We start from the raw sequence: 12480 nt of genomic DNA, 5'->3' as shown, positions 1-12480 counted from the left end.
AGAAATAACCACCGGGGATCTCTTAGTATCTCGAGGATCTCTTTGTATCCTCAATATGTGTGCCGGGGATCTCTTGGTATCCCGAGGATCTCTTAGTATCCTCAATATCTATGTCGGGGATCTCTCGGTATCCCAAGGATCTCTTAGTATCCTCAATATGTGTGTCGGGGATCTCTCAGTATCCCGAGGATCTCTTAGTATCCTTAATACATGCTGGGGATCTCTTGGTATCCCACACTACAGACCAAACCAATATATATGTGTGCAGGGGATCTCCCGGGATACCATCTCATAGTCCAAAAGTAAACACGTAGCTACAATACGAAGCATACTCAATTAAGTTCAATTTCACTCCAAGATAAAACAAGTATTTCTAAACTAGCATGCTTCACTTAGTTCAATCAAGGGAGTTGAGCAAATAAAGCAATTAAAGAAGTTAGACATGATTCCCTAAGCTAACAGCAGGTTTAATTACAAGTAGAATAAACGTGAAGGGAAAACACAACTTAAGTTACTCAATGAAAACAGGATTTTCAACAATTTGCGCAAGTATGCACTCGCCACCTCACATACAAGTCATTTCAAATATCAACAATACCAATCCTAAGGGGATGTTCCCCCACACAAGGTTAGACAAGCCACTTACCTCGAACCAACTCAAAAATCAACCCGAAACCACGTTCTTGCCACGAGTACTCGACTCCAAATGGCCCAAATCTATTCAATACAATTGCATAATGTAAATAACACTTCAAGTAACTGAATCCACAAATAAATTCTAAGCTAATACGCGATATTAGGTAAAATGACCAAAACGCCCCTCGAACCCACATCTCGAAATCAGGTAAAATTTACATATTCAGAATCCCGATACTCTCACGAGTTTATTTATATCAAAATTACTTCAATCCGACATCAAAATCATGATCCAAACTTGAATATTAAGTCTAAGAACTTTTCCAACTTTTCTCCAATTTTTTCACCCCAAATTCGCATTTAAAGGATGAATTTAAGCATAGATTAGTGGAAATTAATCAAAATCGAGTAAGAATTACTTACCCAAAACACCCAGGTGAAAATCCCACTCAAAATCGACAATCCCGAGTTACCAAATCAATTTTTCCAAGTTTTGAACTAAACCCTCGATTCTGCCCCTTTTTTGACCAGTGAAACCGCATCTGCGGTCCCGCTTCTACAAAGACCCGGTCGCATCTGCGACATTTCATTAAAGGGGGACTTTCTGCACATGTGACTACCTTACCGCAGATGTGGTGCTGCTTCTGCGGTGCCCTGGCCGCATCTGCGGTCAACTCCCTTTTTGCCTCAAACCGCTTCTGCGGTCTCGCACCTGCGGTCCCCCAAGCCGCAGGTGCGGTTATGAAAGTAGACTTGTAGCTTCAGCTGCAAACTCTCAACTCCAATCTTTTCGTTAACCATCCGAAATCATCCCGAGACCATCAGAACCTCAACCAAAAGCACGAACAAGTCCTATACCACTATTCAAACTTATACCAATCCTCAAAACATCTAAAACAACATCGGAACATCGAATTAACCATGGATTCGAGCCTAAGAACTCCAAAAACTCTCAAATTATTCTTTCGATCAAAAAGTCTATCAAACCTCGTCTGAATGACCTGAAATTTCACACACACGTCACATTCAACATTACGGAGCTACTCCAACTTCCGGAATCCCATTCCGACCCTTAGATCAAAATCTCAATATCAAACCGGAAACTTCCAAAAACTCCACTTTCGGCATTTCAATCCTAAATTAGCTACCGACCTCCGAAACACAATCTGAACACACTCTTAAACCCGAAATCACCCAACGGAGCTGACGGAACCAACAGAATTTCATTCCAAGACCGTCTTCACATTGTTCCGACTACGGCCCATACTCGACAACTTAAACTCTCATTTAGGGACTAAGTGTCCCAAAACTCCAAATAAACCCTCCTGACAACTCACAATAGCAGAAGCAAACATGGGGAAAGTAGTTAATAGGGGATCGGGATGTTAATTCTTAAAACGGTCAGCCGGGTTGTTACATCCTCCCACACTTAAACAATCATTCGTCCTCGAACGAGCATAGAGACATACCTGAAGTAGTGAAAAGATGAGGTTAATGTCTGCGCATATCCTGCTAGGTCTCCGAGGTCACCTCCTCGACTGGCTGACCTCACCATTAAACCTTTACTGATGCAATGTTCTTTGACCTTAACTTTCAAACCTGCCTATCCAATATCGCCACTGGCTCCTCGACATAAGATAGATCCTTGTCCAACTGGACTGAACTGAAATCCAACACGTGCGATGGATCACCGTGATACCTCCGGAGCATCGAAACATGAAATACCGGATGAACTTCTGCCAAGCTGGAAGTTAAGGCAAGCTCATAAGCAACCTCCCTAACACGTCTCAATATCTCAAAAGGGCCAATAAACCTCAAACTCAATTTCCCTTTATTCCTAAATATCATAACGCCCTTCATAGGCAAAACCCGAAAAAGAACCCGCTCTCCAACCATATAAGAAACATAACGAACCTTCTGGTTCGCGTAACTCTTATGTCTGGACTGGGCTGTACGGATTCTATCCTAAATCACCTTAAACTTCTCCAAAGCATCCTGAACCAAGTCTATGCCCAATAATCTAGCCTCACCCGGCTCAAACCATCCTACCGGGGATCAACACCGCCTACCATATAAAGCCTCATACGGTGCCATCCGAATGTTGGACTGATATATGTTGTTGTAGGCAAACTCCGCCAATGGCAAGAACTGATCCCAATACCCTTCAAACTCAATCACACACACAGAGAGCATATCCTCAAGAATCTAAATAGTGCGCTCAGACTATCCATCCATCTGAGGGTGAAATGTTGTACTCAACTCCACCCGAGTACCCAAATCACGTTGAACAGCCCTCTAGAACCATGATATGAACTAAGTACCTCTATCCAAAATGATGGAAACTGGAATACCATACAGACAACAATCTCCCGGATATAAATCTTTGCCAACCTCTTTGAAGAATAAGTAGTACACACATGAATGAAATGTGCGGACTTGGTCAGCTGATCCACAATCACCCAAATGGCATCGAACTTCCTCAAAGTCCGTGGGAGCCCAACTACAAAGTCCATGGTGATCCGCTCCCACTTCCACTCCAGGATCTCTATCTGCTAAAACAACCCAACCGGTATTTGGTGCTCATACTTCACCTGCTGACAATTGAGGCACCGAGCTACAAACCCAACTATATCTTTCTTCATCCGCCTCCACCAATAGTGATGTCTCAAATCCTGATACATCTTCGCAGAACCTGGATGAATGGAATATCGCGAGCTATGGGCCACCTCTAAAATCAACTTCTGAAGCCCATCAACATTGGGTACACAGACCCGACCCTGCATCCTCAGTACCTTATCATCACCAATAGTCACATCTCTGGCATTACCGTGCTGAACCTTATCCTTGAGGACAAGCAAATGAGGGTCATCAAATTGACGATCCCTGATACAATCAAATAAGGAAGACCGAGAAACCACGCAAGCTAGAACCCGACTGGGCCCCGAAGATCTAATCTCATAAAGTGGCTAGCTAAGTCCTGAACATCCATCACTATAGGCCTCTCCGATGCTGGTAAATAAGCCAAACTCTCCAAACACTCTGCCTGGCGACTCAAAGCATCAGCCACCACATTGGCCATGCCCGGGTGATACAAAATAGCGATATCATAGTCCTTCAACAACTCTAACCACCTCCTCTTGCGCACATTTAGATCCTTTTTCTTGAACAGGTGCTGCAAGCTCCGATGATCAGTATAAATCTCACAAGGAACAACGTACAAATAATGACTCCAGATCTTCAGGGCATGAACAATGGCAGCTAACTCGAGTTCATGGACAGGATAATTCTTCTCATGAACCTTAAAAAGTCTGGACACATAGGCAATAACCCTACCGTCCTGCATCAGAACCGCTCCAAGGCCAATCCTCGAGGCATCACAATAGACAGTGTAAGACCCCGAACTTGTAGGCAATATCAATATTGGTGTTGTAGTCAAAGCTGTCTTGAGCTTCTGAAAGCTTGCCTCATACTATTCTGTCCACTGGAACGGAGCACCCTTTTGGGTCAGCCTGGTCTGTGTTACGCCCTGCAATATTACGTCGATAATACGTCTCGCAATATTATATTACGATGATGTTATGCCTTGTAGTATTATATTACGATCATGTTACGCTTCGCAGTATTAAACTATGACGATGTTGCACCCTGTAGTATTGTACGTTGAATTTGTCATAAGGTAATTGACATCAGTCCAAGAAAATATTATTTGGAGATTATAAGGATTATGCTATTTCAAACAAGTGATGAGTAAATTTGTGAAGGTGAGAGGGTAAGCAAATCGAAGGAAATGAATTCCATTGAAATTTAGCATTTTAGGATAAAATATGGCCCGAGCTAAAATACCCAATATTTATGGACTAGTACCATAAAAAGTACCATATGACCATGACAGTAGGATGTATAAAATATATATTTTTTTAAAAATGTAGAATTTTAAGTAATTTGAGATAATTCTTAATTATACGGATAATTGGTTATTTACCGAATAGCGGAATATTATCTAATTAATTAATTAATTATGAGATAAGAATAATTTACGATACCTACCCCAATGTGGCAACATGGAACCAATCCAAACAATGACTCTTAGTTAGTGTGGATATTTAACATGACCAAAATAGACACGGAGAAAGGGATATCTATCGGCAATATAAAACTAGACCACAATAGTCATTCCTCACTAACCATTTCGATAAAATTGCCTTAAAGGAGTTGAAGCCAAGACATTGACTTTTCAGCACTTTTATGCTAATTTGGAGCAATTTAAAATTAGAAAGCTAAGAGGTTGTAAGATTCTTCTACCCGATTTTCTTATATCAAAAGCATAAGAAGAAAATTTGCTATATTTCTTTACTGCTCTTTGGCAAAGATGGCTCATGAAGAAAAGGAAATAGATACAGAAGTATTATGTATTGATTCTATTGGTACCATGTGAGAGGTGAAACATAGCACTTGAGTACCTCTAGAAAAGCTGACCTGGTATGAGTGCCATTTTGCGTTGCACTACACACAGGTGTGTAATCTGCATTGTCGCAATCAACGATGTTAGAGAAATTGTTAAGATAATTGGCTCGGGTATGTTAAGGCTAAGCTCTTCCTTCATTTTGCATGATCTTGTAATTACAAAAGTTAGATAACGAGTCATAAAGAAAAATTCATATCCCGGAATTTACGTATATTTGGCTAGTCTCGCAAATTACATATATAACGACCTACTGTGGCCGAGTGCTTATGAGCGAGCCCAGTTGGTCGAGATACAGAGCCTAGTATGGCCGAGCACCTATGAGAGAGCCTACTATGGCAGAGAAGCTATATACATATATACCGAGCCTTATAGGGCTGGACAACTATTTTACTTACTATATTGAGAAAGTTGAGTCAATATCAGCAGGTAAGCATATTTTCAGATTATCTTTGACTCTCAGTTATTTACAGGTTGAGTCATGTACTCCATATTTCTTCCATGTCTATTATTTACTTATTTATGTGCCTTATATACTCGATAAATTTTTCGTACTGATGTCCATTTTGCCTAGGGACACTGTTTTTCATGCCCGCAGGTCCAGATAGAAAGATTGAGAGCCCTCCAAGTAGGCTATCAGCTCAGCGGAAGATGTTGGTGCGCTCCATTTTCTTCGGAGTTGCGTGTTTGGTTAGTATGATTTAGACATGTATTGATTGGTATAGCGGGACTCTGTCCCGACCTTTATGACATATATGTACTCTTAGAGGCTTGTAAACTTATGTCGTGTATGTTAAAGATTGTACGGCTTTGTCGGCCTATGTTTTGAGTTTATAAATGATTATGTTGGCCTATTAGGCACGTATGTCACGTGTATATGATGATGTAATAAGAAATATACGTTACATTGGTACTTGGTTGAGTAAGGTACCGGGTGCCCGTCGTGGCCCATCGGTTTGGGTTGTGACAAAAGTGGTATCAGAGCAATTTTGTCCTAGGGTGTCTACAAGCCTTGTCTAGTAGAGTCTTCTTTATGGGTGTGTCATGCACCACACTTATAAGGAGGAGGCTACAAGGCATTTAAGATTGTCACTATTTCTTATTACTCTAGATCCTGTGGTAGAGCTCACTTATAAGAATTTAAATTCCGAGCTTCTTTTCTTTATTATTCGTAATAAGATGATACATACATCCGGAAAGAAGGTTGGAAAGAGAGATAGTTGTGGAAGAGCTGAGTGAGAAGAATTGGATTTTTGTATGATGCTTACGATAAGTAAATGTGAGGTCTTTAGTAGATTATAGGTGTACTGAAAGGTGTAAGCTTCCTGATAAGAAGCCTTAGGGCAAGAATGTCTATCCATCTTTATGGTGAACGACAATGAGAGATTAAGAAGACAAATACATGTTTCAACAAGTAGAAGAAGCAAGATGAAGAAGGGTACGAGAGGCCCAATTAATGAAGGTTAACAACATTTATAATTGAGGCAGAGGTACATAAGATTTTTGAGTTATATTCAATAGTAACAAAGGTATATACAATTGGTCGCACCCATTCCAGATATGCTCTATGGGGATTAACAGAAGTAGTATAAGATGATATGATGGATGAATTGTTTGCGTCAGTTTACATTTCCGAATGATATTGCAAATATGCTAATAGATCTCTTTATGAGACACCCAGATGGTGCACTCTGAAATAGTGCAGCCAGATATGAGTACTACAAAGACATGCACTATAAGCCTTGAAAGGATAAATATTATCTTAGTGTGACTCTCGTCCCTAGTAGAGCAAGGACGTTGAGCAACCCGAAGAGCTGATGAATGAAGCAAGGAGAGCTAAAAGCGAAAGAATATTTTGTTGAAGTTTTCACAAGAAAAGGATAGGCAGAAATATTAGCAGAGTAATGAGAAGAGAGATAAGGAAGAATTATGAGTGAGATGTGATACATGGGTGACTGTTGATACCCAATTTTTCCCTAGGTATTTTTGTACCTAAAATACTTCCAAAATAGCATGTATGTGCATATATAAAAACACCCAAGAGTTTTAGTATTTTTTAATGATTTTTAAACCGATTTACTACCTATTTTAATACCACAAAATCCAATAATTATTCTCAAAATTATCGTTTTTTTGGTGAATAACTTATTTCATTCCCGTATTTACACCAAAATATAATTAAGGTGATTTTTGCATATTTTTTACAAATTTATTTGGCATTTTTAAGCTAATTGCATGTAATTGCAATTATGGCCTATTTTATGATTAATAGCATTTTATAATTATAAAACTGGTTCCAATATTTTTAAATTGATATTTATATAGTATTTGTTTGCTCAGTATTTTTAATTTACTTTTTAAATCATTATTACTATTTTTATAAAATAAAAAGGGGAAAATTGGCTATTTAACACTTAGCCTATTTCTACTTCAATAACAGCCTTTTCTCCCTTTCAATTGTAGCCTCAAATGGCCCAATTCCGCCCCAAATTAAACGACCCAATTCCCATTTCAACCCGACCCCTTAGCCCAATTTTTAAACCCGTCCGATTTTCTTTAAATCCTAGTCGTTGATCGTTTTGATCAACGGCTGTAGTTTAGGCTTTCCTTTTTTAATCCCCTAACCCTAATTCATTTGCACAGAGACGCCGCCTCTAACTCTCTTCGTCTCCCTCAAATCCTCTCGAACCTCTCCGAAACCCTAATCACCTCCCACCTTATCTTACCTCGTTTCCACCGGAATCCATGGCATCTCCTGCCATAGATGGACTTTACTCACCCTCTCTCACGCCCAAACCTGAGTTGCACGAAATATGGAGGCTTGACCTCGATGGTCCTCTCTCAGATCCGTCTCAGATCCGTAGATCTTTGGTTTACCGGCCATGCTCCAGCATATTCAAGCGCTGGAAGCTCTATTCCTGACCATTTCGACTCAGGATCTGATCTTGTTCTTCCAAGCCTTTCTCACTTCTAGGGTTTCTCTGAAACCCTAAGCCATTCGAGGTTCTTTCACCGTTATTTGTTTATATCTGTGCTATGTCTGTTCTTTTCTTGACGATTTGAGTGTTTTCCCCAAATTTCCTTCTCAAAAATCGTTCGATTTCAAATTAGGGTTTCTGAAGGTCTTTTGATTCTTACTGTTCTTTTCTTTTAGATGTTCATCTGTATTATGCTCGTATGTTTTCCTTCTCTATTACTCATGCATTGTCTTTTTTTCTTTCTTTTATATGTGTGCTCACATGATTAATCCGTGTTAAATTTTCCTCACTCTTCTACCATGTGTGTTTACTACTGAACTTCTTAACTTTTGCTTTTTTGAACTCTGTTTGTGTTCTTGTTAAGCATGTTTCATCTATTCTGGACTTGTCTGAGTTCCGGGTTTCCAAAACGTGTCCTTTTATGCTCTCAAATCGATTTTCTTTCTCTGATTGTTCCAAACCTGCTATCGCGGTCTGTTTGTTCCTCATGAGACTCCTTGAGTCTGTTCACTTGCCTTCTCGTTTCTGTGTTTGATTCAATTTGAAACCCTAGATTTTGGGGGTTTCTTCGATAAATTGGATTAGGGTTCCACTTTGGGACCCTGAACTTTCAAACTCACCATAAATCTATGACTGAACTCGTATTCTTTTGTTTGTGATCCTAAACCCTTCACTGCTAGACTATTCTATTTGAATTGTTTGATTTATATGTGAGAAACCCCTCTTTCAAGATTTTTGACGATTGCTTGATTGATTTTGGACCCCCTTTGATAGGGTCTTGATTGATTGCCCTTAATTTCCTTTTGTTGAGCCTTTCTCTCCCTATTCCTGACTGGGTTCATTCGAATCAAACCTGTTTACTTTGATTTTGTTAACTGTCTGATTGATTCCCTTTCCTTTCTCTTTACAAATCAAGTACTATTGAGACCTTTCCTTAAATATACTTCATGTATTTTCCCTTCTTAGGCTACTATGAAAGATTTTACTCAAATTTTCTTTCCTTGTTTACATTTTTCCGTCTGAAATAAAATCCCTTGGCTGAAGGGAGAATATTTGAGACTGATTTTTAAAAGGTTTTCTTACCTTTCTTGCTTGCTTCTCTACACTATAAGAGGGGGTTGCCCTTCTGCACTTTAGATAATCAATTTGACACGATCAATTCTGATCACTTCTCACTCTCAAATACACTTAGAATTTTCATAAGAGCTCGAGTTCTCTGAACTCACAAGCATAAAGTGTTCTTCTCTGATTGTGGCTTTGCTTGAAAGAATCCTGCTTTTCTGTGCTTACTTTTCTGAAACTGGTATGTCCTTTGTTTAAATATTCTGCCTCACCCCCTATGTGTTTACTTCACAACTTCAAGCTTCTTGTTTACTTTATTGATTATATGCTGTAATTTGTGCTTCATATCTCCTTTCTTTGCTTCTGTTTCTGTTATGAATCCTTTACCCCTATTCCCTTCTATGTGTTGAGTTAAGCTCTTGGCCTGATAGTATCCTAATTACTGTCCAAGCCTTGGCTTGATCCACAATTGATCCTAACTCTCAATGCTTGACTAGCAGGCTGGTCAGGGGTGTGCCAGCATCCCAATTGCTGGGCATGACCACTAGCTTGCCCTGTCTCTCTCTGATTCCCTTCCCCTTGTGCACTTACACCTATTCCTAGAATCTTAAGTTCTGCCCCTCTCTTTTGAGCCCTGCTTTGGGACCTTGAGTTCCCTCTGAACTTGGACATCTGAGAGTTGGCATTTCCCCACTGCACTATAATCTAATTTTGCAATATATTTGGGGTGTAAGCACTGCCTGGAGTTCCTGAAACTCCTTGGATCTCTGAAACACCCCGGATGAGAGAAGGCTTTGGAATATGATCTTGGGAAGTTGGTTTATTTCATATTTCAGACCTGGGGTCTGAATTAGGCTCTCCTTGGTTGGAATCTTTAATTTTTGATATATTTTTCTTATTCATTCTGGTCGGTAATAATCTTGTAATAAACGTTTGGGGTCGGCTAGTGGAAAAGGGCAGGGGACTATGCATGCAAGGGGTATATACCATGTTCATAGGGAATTACTATACTTCTGAAATTCTGCACTCATGTAGACACCATGTTCATAGGGATTATCATTTTTCTAAAGTTCTGCATTTTATAAATCACTGAAACTCTGCATTCTCATATAGATACCATGTTTATAGGATTTTCTGCATTCTCATATAAATACTATGTCTATAGGGTTTTCTGCAATTTCATAACAGATGTCATGCCTGTAAGCCGATTCGAAAATTCTGCATCTTCATATAGACGCCATGCCTATAGAACTTTCTGCATTCTGCATCCGTCATTAGGCAAACCTATTATAGGATTTAAATACCTAATCAATTGCATGTAGACAATCTGCCTATAGGATTCCTGCATAAGCAATAACATTGCTCAAATCAGTAACACCTAGAAAGCATGTCTATAGGAGCTGTTAGCTAAACCTGAATCGTCAACTCGCTTATAAGCCTAAAATCAGTAGCAATAATGTTTAACGCCTGCAGATCTTATGTCCCTATAATTGACAATTCTTTTTCTGCAATCAGTTTACTTCTTTATTTCTGAAACTAATAGATATCATGCCTATAGGTTCTGTTTAACGCCTAGGCAAGCCTTAGGGTAAATTTTTATAATTGCATCAGTTTTGATAATTACAACCAATAGGCAGGCCTAATTCGGACTTCTTATCTGAAAATATGTGATAAATTAGCCACCCTTCCTACGTTAAGTTTAATACAGACCAAAACAGTATTTATAAGTCATGCTAGATAATCTGCTACTTTGAATGAGGAGGTTGACTTGAGCCTTAACTGCTATTTGTTTCCCTTTTAACTGCTATCTGTTATTGGTTGTCGCCTAGATTTTTATCCTTTTGAAAACTCCTTAAAAGCCCCAACTCCCTCCCCTTTAGGATTAGGAGTCCCATATGCCTCTAGGACTGATAGGATTGAGACGGGTAATAGCATGCAATAAGTAACGATACCATTTCGCACTTTAACACCTTAACGGGGTGGGAAGGGTTGATATGGATATGATGACCAATGCGCTAATATCACGTGCGACCCCTCTTCTGAGGAGTGATTGCTGGGTATTGCATTGAAGTGATCCATATTAATTATAAACTTAGGACCCTCCCCTCCCTTTATTTGCTTTCATCTCTTCTTGTAAAACTATTCAAATCTTTTTTTTAAAATTTCTGCCCTCTCTACCTACCTTCGAAAGTTTTCAACCTGATTGCAATGTTATATGTGAATCCTTATTTGAGCCTTGATTGTTTACTTGTAAATTCACAATTGTAACCTAGACGGAACCACACTAGTGGATCTTGAGGGGTGCCTAACACCTTCCCCTCGGGATAATTTCTAGCCCTTACCCTAATCTCTGGTCTCTTCATCTCAAACCCTTCTTAAAGTGTCCTAATGCTCTATAATCATTAGGTGGCGACTCTTCAACTTCTAAACCCAATTCTCGAAAGGGAATAGAGTTGTCCTCCCAATGTTGTATACCCGATTTCTGACCCCACGGTTAGAGAAAAAGGGGGCGTCGACAGCATGGCGACTCTGCTGGGGAGTTTCTTTAGGCTTTTACCATTGCATGTTGCTTGTGACTTTACTATCTCATTAATTGCTTTATTTACTATCTTTTATTCGCTACGAAACTGACTTGGCTCTTCATATCTTTTATTTCCTTTACTGCTTTATTTCAATACTGTTGTAATTACTGCAATTATTGTAATCATTTATCTTATGAACATGAAAATACATGTCAATTTGTTTCATTCTTGTAAACTGCATCTTCAACATCATATTCCACTCGTGCCAAACAAATATCATAGCAACGCTTATAATGAGTGTTTGCGCTCTTCCAATATTATCACCCTTTAAATTCGGCAAAGGCGTATTTTCGGTAAAACCAGTCGATCAGCGGTGCAGTCGACGGTTCCGTGCCTTTCCCTCTTGAGTTGTCCGCTCAAGGGTACCTGTCTAATACCCCAATAGAAACCTTACTCTGTCTAACTGTGCATGCATCATGGTCAAACCTAGCCGAGTCAGTTATGTTGTCCACATAATGACTCATTAAGATAGTCTTGTCCAAAGTCCATCGGGTTTCCCTAAAACCCAAATGGACACCTACATGTTCTGTGCATTTATTTGGAGAACTAAATGCTTTTTATGCTAATTATTGGTTTAAATAGTCGAGTCTGGCGGGGTAAGGGTCTAACACTCTATTTTGCAGAAAATGAGGCATGAAGTCCCCAGATTTGGCATGATAACCAACATTCATCCAAGGCTACTGAACTGGTGGGAATATCTCCACTCCAGTGATCAGACACTCGTCCGCAAATACTTAGGGAATCTGCCTTCTCTTCTAGA

Source organism: Nicotiana sylvestris, chromosome 10 (genome assembly GCF_000393655.2).
Source record: "Nicotiana sylvestris chromosome 10, ASM39365v2, whole genome shotgun sequence".
NCBI lineage: Eukaryota > Viridiplantae > Streptophyta > Magnoliopsida > Solanales > Solanaceae > Nicotiana > Nicotiana sylvestris.
This window is presented reverse-complemented; position numbering follows the sequence as displayed.